This window comes from Pituophis catenifer, unplaced genomic scaffold, assembly GCF_029215685.1.
Source record: "Pituophis catenifer annectens isolate HBS135680 unplaced genomic scaffold, rPitCat1.0.hap2 SCAF_3, whole genome shotgun sequence".
NCBI classification, from domain to species: domain Eukaryota; kingdom Metazoa; phylum Chordata; class Lepidosauria; order Squamata; family Colubridae; genus Pituophis; species Pituophis catenifer.
The window spans coordinates 53,162,616-53,178,106 of record NW_027256883.1 but is presented as its reverse complement, the minus strand read 5'-3'; positions in this window follow the sequence as shown (position 1 = coordinate 53,178,106).

Sequence of the window (15,491 nt, the reverse complement as noted above, 5' to 3'; positions counted from 1 at the left end):
ATTTAGGAATCGGAAGCAAATCAGGTTACAAGAGGATGGAAAACAATAATGGCAGAGGAGAGAGCCCAGGGGCATAAACAATAATGGTGTGTGCACATGAGCCACAAGTAGCCAATAGAGGCTGGATTGTTCCCATTCGGATGGCCATTTGGCTGCATTCCTGACAGAATAATCTGTAAACCACTGTTCCTTTCTCTGTCCACAAATCTTAAAAGTTGTCAGGGTTGATACACTCTAGTGTAAAGTATGTCAGACTTCACATACTTCGGAATTGCTGAAGGATGCTGCCAGCTTAAGGGTTACATACTAAAACAGTTAAGGGTTGTCTGACATATGGGTATATAGTCATGGAAACTTGACAGCATTATGCAGTTGCTGTGGCATGGCACCAGCCTATGTATTTTGTGAACAAAGAGTAAAGTGGACCTATACATGTAAATACGATTTCACATAATGCTCTGCTGGATAAATATTTCTATCTCTTATCACTGTATACCCATAATCGGGAGAGCGGAATATATTTTTGTGAGACAGCTGTAGCCCTCTTGTAGCCAGGAATTTCTGGTAGCTATAATTCAGCCACTGTAAATATTCCCTACCATTCAACTTCAGGATATGCTGTAGATATTAGCATTTTTCGTAAGACTGGTTATCAAACCAGTAGATGGTACTGTTGCATCCCCTTGCAGGAAATGAACCTCACTGACATGTACACTTGCTTATTTACCATACATTTATACACACATATATTTATAGTGATGTCAATCAATCTGAATTTTTATCAGTTAATTCTTTTCTTATGATAATATCTAAACAGTTACATGCAGTGGCAGCAAGTATAGGTGTCAGGGAAGCTCATTCCCTGCAAGAGGATGCAAAAAAAACCCAAACCATAAATATAAGATAGACACATATACAAATAAAGATTGGGACGTATAATTCCTCCATTCTTCATTAAAAGTTAAATCAATCTCATAGCACTATATCAAAAACCTGAAACCAAATACATTTCAACTATAATGACATATAGAAATTATCTTACACAATTCATTTATAAAACAGGAAAACCGGGTTTCTAATTTGCTCAGTGTGCTGTAAGTTGTTTGTACTGCAAATGAAATTGAAGTTGTAAGTAAATACAATTGTTAACACATTTAATTCCTAGTTATGTGTTTCTTTTAAGCACATGTTACACCTCTGCTGCACAAGTTGCAATGGTTACTAGTTTATTTCTGGGCCCAATTCAAGGTGCTGACATTGAGGCCTAGATGATACGGGACAGGGTTTTTTGAGGGAACTGCCTCTTTCTAATTTCATCTGCACTTTCCACCACATCCAATAGAATGGGCATATTACAGTTCCATTGTCTAGGAAGCTACATTTGGCAGGCCCTAGGTGGCAGGCTTTTTTCAATGTTCACATTGTGGAATCTTCTCCCTCCCAGAGATGAAATTGGTTTCATTATTTCTGACCTTCTGAAGGTCCTTGAAGACCGATCTAGGACTTTTCGGCTTGAACCCTTCTCCTTCCCTGTTTCGACTTGAGGTTTTCACCTCTGGATTATTAGCCACAAATTTTTCTCCTCGGCTGTCCCTCCGCCAATCTTTCGCCACGGCACAACGGCCATGGCCACTCTCTCCAGGCGCTTCACCGCAGCCCATACACAGAAGGAGGTTTCGTCCTAGGTTTTTCGACACCTGGGACAATTAGGGCCCAACAAATCAGCTAGAGGGGGAAGGAAGGAACAGCCTTAGTGAAATGGGAGGGAGAAGGAGGGGGGGGATTTCCATCTCTGTCTTTTTTTTCGAGAGAAGGAAGAACCCTTTTCAGGCCAGATATCCAAATTGATAATAATGACAATAAATAATTTACGGCATTGATTCCCACCCCCCAAAAAGGGGAGAGATGTTGGCAAACATCCCATTCAAGATTTAGAAAGGAAGAAAAGGAAATTGTAAAAGCGCTCCGTTCCCACCCCTGCCCGTTCCCCCAGTTCAAAGGGAAGCACTCCTGGGTTTTTTTATTTTTTGCAAGGGGAAGAGTTAGTTGCAATTAATTTCTTAACCAAAAGCAACAGATAGTAGTGCTTCCTAAAGAGAACTTGGAGAGATTCATGTTTAGGAAAAATCCCTTTCAGATAAGACAGCTATCAAAGATCTGATAGACACAAAGGATGGCTGTGTGTTGTGTTGAGGGAAAGTGTCAAGTGACATATCACCAGGGTTAGATCCTGTGTTGTTCAAAATATTTATAACTGTCTAGAATGAGAGGTTAGAAAAAATAATTATCTTATTTGTAGATAATAAATATATGGCCTCCAGCTCAGGCCACCTAGTCCAACCACTACAGGAAAAAACCACATCAGGCATTATATATCATAACGAGCACGTTGAATCACGATTGGAAGACATCTGGCAATCACATGGGCATACCAAGGCATGCCTATCACAGTCCCTGCCTTTGCATTCTGGACTAGTCGAAGCTTCCAAGTGGCCTTCAAAGAAAGTCTGTAACACAGTAAACTGAGCCATGAAGTGACTAGGACATGAGTAACATCTGAAGGGCCTCTCATTCTAGGAAATGATGCAACTGGGCACCAAATGAAGCTGTGCGAAGCCACAGGGCTCTATTCTGATGAGCTAGGCCTGAGTGGCTTTCTTCCCAAGGAAACCTTTATTTTGCCTCATGTAAGTGTGACTATAGTCTTGAAATCTTTCCATCTGGATGGGAATCTTTTGCAGCACAAGGCATTCTCTGCTGTTTGCTAAGTGCATAGAAGCAAGCAAGAGAGTTATGTAGGGCACAGTCTATGCAATTAACACCTTTTGCTCATTGAGTGCTATGCTATGTAGAGGTTTTCCTTCCTCCCCATGATGCAACATAACAAGAGTGGCTTTCTTTTCAACTGACTGCTTACTTATGATTTATTGAATAAACAATTGACTGGATTCATCCATACATTAAACCAAAATGAAACAATCCAGATTCTAGGTTTATATCTTGGGTGAAAACATTCCCTCTAAGTTCCTTGCCATAACATTCGATATCTAATTTGGTGACCTGTAGAAAGTTTACATTTTATTTCTTTTTAATTTTTTAAACAAACTGTTTGTGATATAATATGAGGCCAAATTGGGAAATGCAGGGAGATTCTAGATGCCTTTTCAACGAGAAAATGAGAAAGAAAAAAAACACTAGTTCCCTAGCAAAATTAATTAGATTGGAAGTTAAACTACTCAGTTGAGACATATTAATCTTTAATGTAAGTGGTAAGTTGACTTGTACATTTAATTGCGGAATGCATTAAACACAGCTGTGTTCTATTCTCTTCATTTTATTATTTTAAAAAACTGTACAGAGTACATTTCCTTAAAAGCCTAAACTAAATGTCCATCTCTCTTTTAAAATCTCAAGAAATATTTTCCCATATTTTTATACCATGTTTAAACCAATGTCCTAAAATACAGGAAAAAAAAACAAGTATAGTGTTTATTAGCTAGTGTAATATTTTATGTTATTATGATTATTATTGCTTTTTTAACAGTTACAACTTTATTTAACAAAAAAAAAGTGGTTAAGTGTTACGGCGCCAGAATAAAAACCAGGAGATGATGAGTTCTAGTTTCATTTTAGGCATGAAGACCGGCTGGGTGACTTTGAGCCAGTCACTCTCTCTCAGCCCAGGATGTTTGGTTCAGCTGAGAAGCCAAACCAATGGATTGACATTTAGTTGATCTTTGGGAAAATGCTAGGAAGGAAAAAAAAGAGCATATACAGATTTAGATACATATTTTAATTTTTCCCTTTTAAAAGGCATATCAACAGTACTCTGTGCTTGCTTTATTATTGTTATTGGTTAATCTTTAGTGAGATTCACAGCCTTTGAGGCTGGTTAATAGCTCAGCAGCTCGAGTCCTAACCAAGGACCTAGGAACTGTTAAGATATCGTCGGAGAATGTAAGCTGTTCCGAGTAAGGTGTTTTTTTGTAAAGTCAAAATGTTCAAGTCCAGTAAATTTAGAATTTCTAAATAGCGGGGTAGCCCTTTGGGTATTGCTCCAAAGGCTCCAATTACAATCGGGACAACACACAATTTCTTTTTCCACAGTCGCTCAACTTCAATTTGCAAGTCCCAGTACTTTGTGATTTTTTCTTGCTGCTTATCTTCAATCCGTGCATCACCAGCTATTGCAATGTCAATGAACCATACTTCTTTCTTTTCAACTATTGTTATGTAAGGTGTGTTGTTGTTGTTGTTGTTGTTGTTGTTGTTATTATTATTATTATTATTATTATTATTTACTTTATTCATTAAACATGAAATTCAGTCAACTGAACATTCAAAAATGCATCACAAATACCATTGACGGGTGCTAATGGTTGATACGGGTTGCTGCCAGGGTCCTAGGTATCAACCAAGTACCTTCTTAAAATATATGATGTTCTGAGTAGCACAATTTTTTGCAGTTCCACTGGTGTTATTGCAGGAAGCTGCAATTTCTTGAACTGTTTTGTGAAATTCTTGGACATGGTACCAAGTGCCCCGATGACAATGTGTATCAATGTGACATGTTTCATCCATAGCTGTGTAGTTTCTATGGCCAGGCCGCGATATTTCATGATTTCGTTGTTGTTGTTGTTGTTGTTGTTGTTGTTGTTGTTGTTGTTATTATTATTATTATTATTATTATTATTATTATTATTATTGTCTTTAAAATTATTTAATTTTATTTAAAACAAAATTGTATTTTCAAAAAATAATTATCAATGAAAAATAGATAATTAATGAAACTATGCAATTATTGCTCAATATAACATTTAGTAAAAATACTAAGCAGAGTGCATTAAATTGTTTTTTTGATATAAAAATAAGTATACATTTTGAACAATGGGAAATCTTCATTATATTATGTTTTAGAAATATTAAAAAAGAAGAAAAAGAAAAAGATTCCTAAAAATAATATAGGTAAATATTTAATTCTGGCTTCACCCTTTCTTACAATTAATTTGTAGTACCTCCAACCCCATGATTGAGGATTATGATTGATAGTAATGTCTATGGAGATTCTCAGTGATCCAGGTCATAGTTGATATTAATCTATTGATTAAATGTACCTGTTACTTTGTATTATTACTTGATTACCTTGGACCACCTGTATATATTTTAATTTTTGACTCATGGGTTTTAGTTTTTCTGTCAATAAATTAAATATCAGAAAACCCAATGCCTAGCCCTAATTTATTTTATATGATCAGTATAAAAAATGCAATAGTTATTAATGGCCAGATTCCCAGTATATAACCAATCAAATAATTCTGGTCTATAGCTCTCTTGTGCACCATTATGCTATTCTTAATTATAGAACACTATACTTCAAATAAATCATTTCTGCCCAGAAGACGAATTAATGTCACAAATTCTGTTGATCTCTTTGGTTTCTATTTTTATTGTTCTAACTATGAGGAAACTGAGAAAATGTTCCACCAATGCTGTTGAACCAAATTCTATTTTTCTCCCAACCTTTTCCCCCTCTTTTCGATTTATTGAACTTTGGAAAAATATGTGTATAATGCAATACAGATCTTTAATTATTTAATTGTACTATTTTGCATAATATTAGAAATATTTTAATAGCCTATCAGAAAACAATAGTTCTGCTTATGTCCTGCATGGAATTAAAGAGCTGAATCAAAAGTTATTAGGACCATCCCTTTCGCCAATTTTGAGGTAATTCCAAAACAACTACAGGTAAGTCCTCAACTTATGACCAAAATTCTTGTTGCTAAGGGAAACATTTATTAAGTGAATTTTGCTCATTTTGCAACCTTTTTTGCTATAGTGATTAAGCGAATCATTGCAATTGTTAAATTATAATATGGTTGTTTCTGGAAATCTGGCTTCCTCATTGACTTTGCTTGTCAGAAGGTCGCAAAAGGGGATCACATGACCTCAGGACACTGCAACCGCCATAAACAATAGTCAATTGCCAAGTGGCCGAATTTTGATCACGTGACCATGGGGATTTTGCAACGGTGAAAAATGGCCATAAATTACTTTTTTCAGTGCCATTGTAATTCAAACAGTCACTAAACGAACTGTTGTAAGTTGAGGACTACCTGTAGTCTTTGACAAAGGCTGGCCTGAGAGAACGAGTGATGGTCCCATGTTACGCAGGGAGCTTTTATGGTCAAGAATGAATCATATATAGTAGATCTCCCAAATTCTAGATCAACACCTTAAGAAAACCAGTATATATGTAAATAAACTCAAATGTTCCAAGTCCTATAAATTTCTAAACTGCCCCTTCTAAAAAAACAAATTGGCCTGAATAAGGGCAGCATTCCTGTATCACAAATTTATTTGAAGAAATAAGATACTTGATATTACATAAGTCTTTGAGTTATCTTTTTCAGTGGGGTTTTCACAGATATCATGGATGTCATATTTCAGATGTGCTGACAACTAAAGGCTCCTTGACCACTGGGCTCTGAGTAGACATTTTAATTTGTCTAATCCAAATGTAAGCCCAGTGGTGGGTTGATCCCGGTTCGCACCGGTTCTATAGAACTGGTAGTAAAACCGGTGGGAGGCTCTACCCACGGACCCTGACATCATCAAAATGCTTCTGCGCATGCGCATGCCATCGTGGTTTCTATTACCTCCGTGCTGACGGGTGAAGCAGCGGATTGGGTCGCTGACCTCCATAGCGACCATGCCAACGAACTGACTGATGTGGGACGTTTCCTAGAGGCGTTGCGATCACGCTTTGAAGACCAGTCACGGACACAGTTGTTAGAAGGGGAGCTAGTGGCCTTGAAGCAGGGGGGACGCCCTGCATGGCAGTACGTCAAGGAATTCCGTACTGTAGCCGGACGTTTAAGAGCGTGGCCTGAACGGCTGTTAGTGCACCAGTTCCGATTAGGCCTGGATAGGGACCTAAGGCAGGCCTGTGTGTACCGGGGATTGGGCCCTAAATTGTCAGATTGGTTCCATGCAGCAGTGGATCTGGATGTGGGCTTACGAGAGTTCCGTACCAGGGGGGTGACTACCTATCCCCTATCGTCTCGACGTACTGTGGATAAGCTGCCAGGGCCTCCAGTGGCTAGTACATCTCCCCCTCGTTCATTGGGCGGGGCTCGATCCGGTGTTTCCGTTGCAATCGGTTAGGCATCGAGCAGCAGAATGCCCTTTACCTGCAGCACCGTCCACTAAGAGCACGCCAACGGTAGCGAGGGGCCAGGAACGGGCTCGCTCTTCGTCAGACTGGTCCAGAGCAACAACTCCAACCATATCCCGAGGGTCTCGACTGGAGACGGAGAAGCCACCCGAGCAGAACGCCACCCAGGGGCCCTCAGACAGCAGTGACAATGACGCTCCGACTGACCCTATGGTAAGTGATCCAATACAGCCCTTTGTTATACCTGTTGTACTAAAGCACCCGCGCACTCAAAAGACGGTCCAACAGGGCGCATTAATAGACTCCGGGTGTACTCGGTGTCTCATTCGAGAAACTGTAGCTAAGGAATTAGGTCTCCGCATACTAAAACTACCCACGCCCATCCGTTTTGAACAAATGGACGGTTCTTTGCTGGGTGGGAAACCGACAACCAGGGTCACTGAGGCAGTCATGTTGGGTATCGGGGAACATTGGGAGACCATTCGTTTTGTGGTAGTTGACACGATGGTAGAACCTGTAATATTGGGTCTTGCGTGGTTGGACAAATGGAGGCCCACGATATGGTGGGAAGGGGGGTTTCGACTGACTGTGGGTCCAGACCCAGAGCCGGAGGCACAGGTGGACCAGACAGGACCACAGGTGGGGGGTTTAGTTGGTCTAGCCCCAACATATCCGGATGTATATAAAGATCTCGAGGCTGTCTTTAAAGAGGAGGAGTGCGAGGTGTTACCCCACAGACCCACAGACCCACTGACTGCGCTATAGAGTTAAAACCAAGGGTTACCCTACCCAAACCACGTATGTATGCGATGACAAGGCCTGAGTTGGAGGAACTAAGACGTTACATCGACAAAAATCTAGCCAGAGGTTTTATCCAACCCAGCCGTTCCCGTTTAGCTGCGCCTGTGTTGTTCAGGGAGAAAAAAGATGGGGGCCTACGTCTATGTGTGGACTTTCGTGGTTTGAATGCTGTCTGTGTCGAGCATTTATACCCCCTGCCGTTAATGAAAGATCTGCTGGCTACTCTATCCACCGGGAGGGTTTTTGCTAAACTGGATCTTCGCGAGGCTTATTATAGAGTACGGATTAAGCCTGGTGACGAGTGGAAGACAACGTTTAATTGCCCGTTGGGAAGCTATAAATTTCGGGTTATGCCTTTTGGCTTACAAGGCGCCCCAGCTGTGTTTATGCAGGTGATAAACGAGGTACTACATGAACATCTGTACAGGGGGGTCCTCATTTATCTCGACGATATCCTCATCTACACCAAAACGATGGAGGAGCATGTCGCGTTAGTGCGGCAAGTATTGGCAAAACTACTCCGAGCGAAGTTGTTTGTTAAATTATCAAAGTGCGTGTTTCACCGCAAGAAACTCGACTATTTAGGGTATCGCATTTCAGAGGCTGGAGTAGAGATGGATCCAAAAAAGGTGAGCACAGTGCTAGAATGGCAAGCGCCCACGACCCGGAAACAACTACAAAGTTTCCTTGGCTTCGCCAATTTCTACCGGCAATTCATTCCTGCGTTTGCACACATAGCTCTCCCGTTAACTGACTTATTACGCACCAAGGCGTCGGGGGTGAAAGCAAGGCCAGGCCAGGTGCTCTGTTGGACTCCAGACTGTCAAAAAGCCTTTGAGGCGTTAAAAACATTATTTGCACAAGCACCTATCTTGCGACACCCGAACCCTGCGTTACCGTATGTGGTACAAGCGGATGCCAGTGACGTAGCAGTGGGTGCGGTTCTATTACAAAAAACTCCGGAAGGAGAGTTGCTTCCCTGTGCCTATACGTCACGCAAATTCTCTATCACTGAAAGGCGTTGGGCAATCTGGGAAAAGGAGGCCTTTGCAGTGCGATGGGCCTTACTTACATGGCGACATTTATTAGAGGGTAGCGGTATTGCATTCGAGGTATGGACGGACCACAAGAATCTGGAGGCTTTGCAGAATCCCAGACGGCTGTCCCCGAAACAAGTGCGCTGAGCACAATATTTCCAACGCTTTGATTTCCGGTTGAGGTATGTTCCGGGGGGACGGAACTTCCTAGCAGACGCACTGTCCCGCTTACCACAGTATGACAGCAAGAGGGAAGAGGTGGTACAGGCAATACTGCCAGGAAGCCAACGAGCTTGCCAGACATTCTATACTGGTTTAGACTCTGCGTGGAAGGAGGAGCTACAAAAGCAGTTGATCAATGATCCGTGGGTGACGGAACACAAACAAGCCACGACCCAACGGGATGGGTTTATCTGGGTGCGAGATAAACTGTATATTCCCGAGGCTTTACGACAATCCGTTCTGCACAGGTGCCATGATACGAAAGCAGCTGGGCACTTTGGCGTACAAAAAACCTTACACCTAGTGCGCCGTCAGTTTTGGTGGCCACGATTTAGAAAAGACGTGGAACAATATGTGAAGAGCTGCAGGATATGTGCTATGGCAAAACCCCGGATGGGAAAACCCCTTGGCCTACTACAACCCGTGGCGGAGCCCACACGACCTTGGGATGAAATCGCCATGGACTTCATCGTCGATCTCCCAGAAAGTAATGGTCACACGGTAATATGGACCGTAGTAGACCTCTTTTCGAAACAGGCCCACTTCATTCCCTGTACTGGACTACCGTCAGCTCGCAAATTAGCCCGATTGTTTATCTGGCACATTTATCGGTTACATGGGGCTCCTCAACGTATAATATCAGATAGGGGGGTCCAGTTTACCTCGAAATTCTGGCGTATGTTCGTGAAATTGATAGGGTCATCACAGGGCCTGAGTTCCGGATTCCATCCGTGTACTAATGGAGCAGCCGAACGAGCGAATGCACTGGTAGAGCGATATCTACGTTGCTACGTATCATACCAGCAGTCCGATTGGTCTGAGCTACTCCCGTTTGCTGAAATAGCATACAACAATGCGGTTCATGGTAGTACCGGGTATACCCCGTTTCAGATTGTATCAGGTAAAGAGTTTCCTGCTATACCTGAACTGGACATCCAAAACCGGACGCAGCTGGCGCCAGATAAATGGGCTACGCACATCTGGAAACAGTGGCCACATATACGAATGGCTCTAGACAAAGCAACAGAAACATATAAACACCAGGCGGATAAAAAAAGGGCTGATCACAAACCATTCGTAGTAGGGGATCAGGTCTTTTTATCCACAAAATACCTGAAACCCCGTACCCCTAGCAGAAAGTTAGGCCCAAAATATCTAGGCCCTTTCCCTGTTGTGCGCGTTATTAACCCTGTCACCGTGGAACTGAAATTACCACCGTTGTTGGGTAAGGTCCATCCTGTGTTCCATAGTAGCCTGCTGAGACCACTCGAAGCTGTCCGAGACACCTTACCTAGGCCTGGACCAGTAGAAGGGAATCACTATGAAATAGAAGACCTGTTAGATTCTCGATATTGGAGAGGCAGGATACAATACCTAGTGAAGTGGAAAGGATATCCATTCGAAGAAGCCTCGTGGGTCAGGGCCGATGATATACGAGCTAATCGGCTGGTTAAACGATTTCACACCCACTACCCACACAAACCTGGGCCCTGAGGGGGAAAGCATCTGTTTCTCTATGTTGAAAGTAATACTTTTGTTTCTGTGTTCCAGGAGCAGCACTGGTAGGGGGAGCCGCCTGTCAAGAGCCCTCGACAGCTCACCGCAGCGTCCCCGACAGCCACCCTCTGGACGCACCAGGGCTCGTTCGCTCGTAGCGGCATGGATCGGGGTGGGGGTGGCAGCCATGCATAATCACTGTGGTGAAGGGGGGTGTTGTTCCAGGTATTCAGGCGGTTGGTCACCCTGCGGCCGGGATAGGGATACGTTTGTGCGCCCTCCGCTCCTGCGGAGCTCTGGCGCATGCGCTGTGGCCGCCCAACCCGGAAGGGTGGTTCCTTTATCGGCGCTCCAGTTTAAAGGGCGTTGGGAGGCAGCCGCTCCCAACGCCGACTTTCTGCATTTCGCATTGATGTCACCTGCCGTTCTCGTTGTGACCTGGATTAAAGGACTTCGTGCATCCAAGAGCTGATTCGAGTTGTTCTTTCCTTTCGGGGTTACCAACGGGCGGGGGTTTGACAGAGCGTGCGTCCGGCCCTGTTGCAAACCAGTAGTAAAGGTAAGTAGAACCCACCCCTGTGTAAGCCATTAACAAAGTCAGACCTCATTCTGAGTCTGAAATTACTCTATTGTTTGTTCTGTGTTCTGATCCTGTTGATACTGCAGGAAAACCCAAAAGGAATTCAGAGTCTTCTGTGCTTAACTGTTTATTTGTTGATGTGGTACACCTCTAATCATTGGGCCCTTTTCACTCTTTAGACCTTCCCAAAGAGTAGAAAGGATAGTGGTGTGTATTAAGGAATATCTATAATGTTGTATATATATGTATTTTTCCCCTTCATTTACTACTTCCTGTCTAGAGTGAGAAGTAGCGATTTTGAAGCTGTGTCTCACATTTGCTGTGGTGCTAAATTTGGAGGATTGTTAAAATCCATACCCAGCAATGAGGTATAGAACTATTTCCAGCTACAAGCATTGGGACTATGTTGCAACATGGACTCAGCAAAGAGAAGCTAGGAAATGTTTATAGCTCTATCTCTGCTGGCCCTAGGCCAGGTGTGGCTAGCTAAATGCAGTTTCAGTGCTATGCCCCGACCTGAACTCAGACTGAAAAAGCTTCAGAATAACCTACTTTCTGGTGTCCTATTCCATCTATTTCCAAATCGTAGGCCAACTATATTGTATATTCTGAGGCAACAGATTCTGTTAAAATTTTTCAGTAAAACTGTAGATAAAACCAAAACAAAATTTCTGAATATGAATTATTTTCCTGACAACCAACTGTTGTTTCTTCAACATGCAACCAGGGTTTCCTTCCAATAACCATGCAAATAATGCTGCATAATCCACCCCACCGCTCAGTAGAGTATGTTCTGCCTTTAGCTTTGCACTGTCCTTTCACACTAATACAACTTGCAAAAATGTATCATCTTAAAACGGGGAAGCTAGAATCCAAATTTTCCAGACAGTTCTGAAGAGCTTTCCACATGGCAAATATTTTACCCATTAAATGCTATCTTACTTTTCATCATTTATTTGTTCAGAGGGGAGACAATATGTAGATAAAAATGGCCCGTCACCTTGCTTTCTAGTACATTTAAGCCTGACTTTTAAGAGTCTTCTATATACTTCTTCATAATTTATTCTTGATTTCAAGAAGAAGTGAAGTAAAGTTACATAGCATCCTAGTATGCTGCTGTAATGTTGTGATTAGACTACTGGCCTATGAATGGAAAGACTGTCCATGGTTTGCATTCTTTGGTTCCTTGAAAGATCTGCATGAAGCAGCACCAGAGGCAATCGCCTGGATAGCTGAACTGGACATCCGTTATGAGATCACTGCTGTACCCTGTAGAAGTTTTGTATATGATTATGTGGGTTGTGTATATATGTTTTCTTCTCTTTGTCGTATTCTCATTATATACTAAAGAATAAATAATAGTAAGACTCCGTTTCCAATCTCTGTTGACCATAAACCACAAAGACATACAGACACAAGCACACCTGGCTGTTCTAGTGTAAGACAAATAATTATGTGGACCAGTGGTGGGTTTCTACCGGTTAGCCCCGGTTCAGGTGAACCAGTAATGGCGGCGGCGGGAGGCTCCGCCCACCCGCCCGGACATCATCACGGACGCTGTGCGCATGCTAATTAATTTCTTTCACCTTTACAGTCATGTAGATAAATGTATGTGCATTTTAGTAATTTTTCCCAAAACAGCTACAATTATCATTTAATTTTTAAAAACTCACATTTTAAACCCTACCAAAGAGTCCTGTCATCAAGACTTTTATTTTTCAGAGGAGATAACAAAATCAAAAGGCCTTTGATGTTAAAATAATTCCATTGTGATTAAGGAAGTGTTGGAAGAAATGTCTATCTGGGTTCATTTCCAAGTGGGGAGAAAGACACTGGAAACATGGAGGCTGTTTAGAAAGATGGTTTAATGGTGGACAGGACCACATGATTTGAGGTCCTGGGCAATTGAGCAGATGGGTGAGAGAGAGAGAGAGAGATTTATACCCTCTCTTGGGCTTTGAATTTGCTTCCTGTTCCTGTGGCATGTATTCTGATTGGTTGTCAGGCTTCCATGGGGCCGTGCAAGGGTAACTTTGTAGGCTTTCTTGAGTCCCAGGCTTGGTTGAACCTTGCTGGGTGATGCAATCTTTCCAGGTGCCATGTGGTGACATGGGTAGAGGGCTAATCCTATTATGTCCTGAGGGTGAAGGTCTTTTGTTTTGTAGATAAGATGGCCCAGCCTTTTGTCTTGTAGATAGATTGGTACCAGTCTTTCTGAGGCTATTAACAAAGGTGGGGGTTGCTTTCCAAGAGCATGTTTCTCCTTTTCTCATCCAGGGAGGTATAATATTCTGCCTTTTTAATATTTCCTAGAATATTTCATTCTTCTAGGAGAAGGGTGGGTGCTATCTTTCTACAGAAGTTTCTCTGATATCTATTTAGTCTATACAACACTAAAACTCTTGTGTCTGTCATTTTTTAACTGGGTGAAACAATGAATCTCAGGCAGTGGTGAAATCCAAATTTTTAAACTACTGGTTCTATGTGCATGGCTTGGTGGGCATGTTGTGGATTGGTGGGCATGGCAGGGGAAAGATACTGCAAAATCTCCATTCCCACTCCACTCTGGGGCCAGCCTGAGGTGATATTTGCCAGTTCTCTGAACTACTCAAAATTTCCGCTACCGATTCTCCAGAACCTGTCAGAACCTGCTAGATTTCACCCCTGATCTCAGGGCAAAACTGCTTCATCCAAGTGGGCTATCTTATAGAATGTGTTCAAAATACAGGATCCATGAAACTGAAATTTGGAAAATGTTATAAAACATTTTATGAACATTTAATGACATAATACAAAATGTCATAAAATAGTTCCAGTGATCAACCCCTGGTATTTGTCTAGGCTATGCAGTTCAGATTTGGGCTACTTTAAAGGCAGATACATATCTGACTATCTCCCTGAATTTTTAAGAACTGACATTGTTGAAGGCATTGAGAATCTGATAAGGAAATAACTCTAAATGATCAGCCAACAGGTCATGGGTTATCTATTATCATTTAAATCCTCTGACTTTCTTGCAATTTGAATTCCCGGAAATGAATCTTTTCAGTACAAGAAATATTGCTTCATCTAAAAGTGTTCCAGAGGCAATGTTGACGTTCCTAGAGTCAAAGGTTTATGATCTAAATCCAACACTTTTTACAGATATAAATGGAAATTCCAAGCAAAAAATATCAGAATATGTCAGAATTTGGCCTCTCATATGCAAATTGTCCTAAGCTGGCCATTAATTTATATCTCACAGACATCTCTTCTAAATTCCTATATAAATTATAATTCCTCTTATAAATTCATATATAAGTTTATGTCAAGGAATTTGCAAAATTGAAGCTTGGAAGACATAAAGTAAAAGTATTCCTAACACAGAGGGGAGCCATAACGGGGCTATATCTATCAGATTCTCCTGCAATGGATTTTTTTTTAAATGAAGTTCAAATATGCTACATAGTTTATGAAATTTTAATTATTGAACAAAAGATTAATATCTCATCATTGCAGACTTTAGTTTGCAACTCTCCAGATCTATAAAATAGACATTTCCTGAGTCCTTTAAAAGTCTTCTCTTTCTTCCTAGATTTAAGTGAACAAACAAAAGTTGTAAACCAAGGAGAGTCGTCCTTGCAAACAAGTCCTTAAGGATTATCCTCACCCCTACAAACATGTATATTTGTTACTGTGCTATTCGCCAGTTATCTTGTCTAATGGTTGGCGCAGCAGTTCAGATCCCATTGTAGCCATTAGTGACTTTTCAATCCTGCCATTAACACTTGTATAGTTTTCCCTGAGCAATTAGACAGCATGTCTCTTAATGCCCAGGAACAGGCTGGTTTGAATGTTCATTAGTGCTGATTTGGGGAGGGGGGGGAAGCCAGTATATGATTCTGATGCATGGGACTAAAGTCCAACCTATCCAAATAAACATGGTATAAAGGTAAAGGTTCCCCTTGCACATATGTGCTAGTCGTTCCTGACTCTGGGGGGGGGTGCTCATCTCTGTTTTAAAGCCGAAGAGCCAGCACTGCCTGAAGACGTCTCCGTGGTCATGTGGCCGGCATGACTAAACATCAAAGGCACATGGAACACTGTTACCTTCCCACCAAAGGTGGTTCCTATTTTTCTACTTGCATTTTTTACATGCTTTTGAACTGCTAGGTTGGCAGAAGCTGGGACAAGTAAT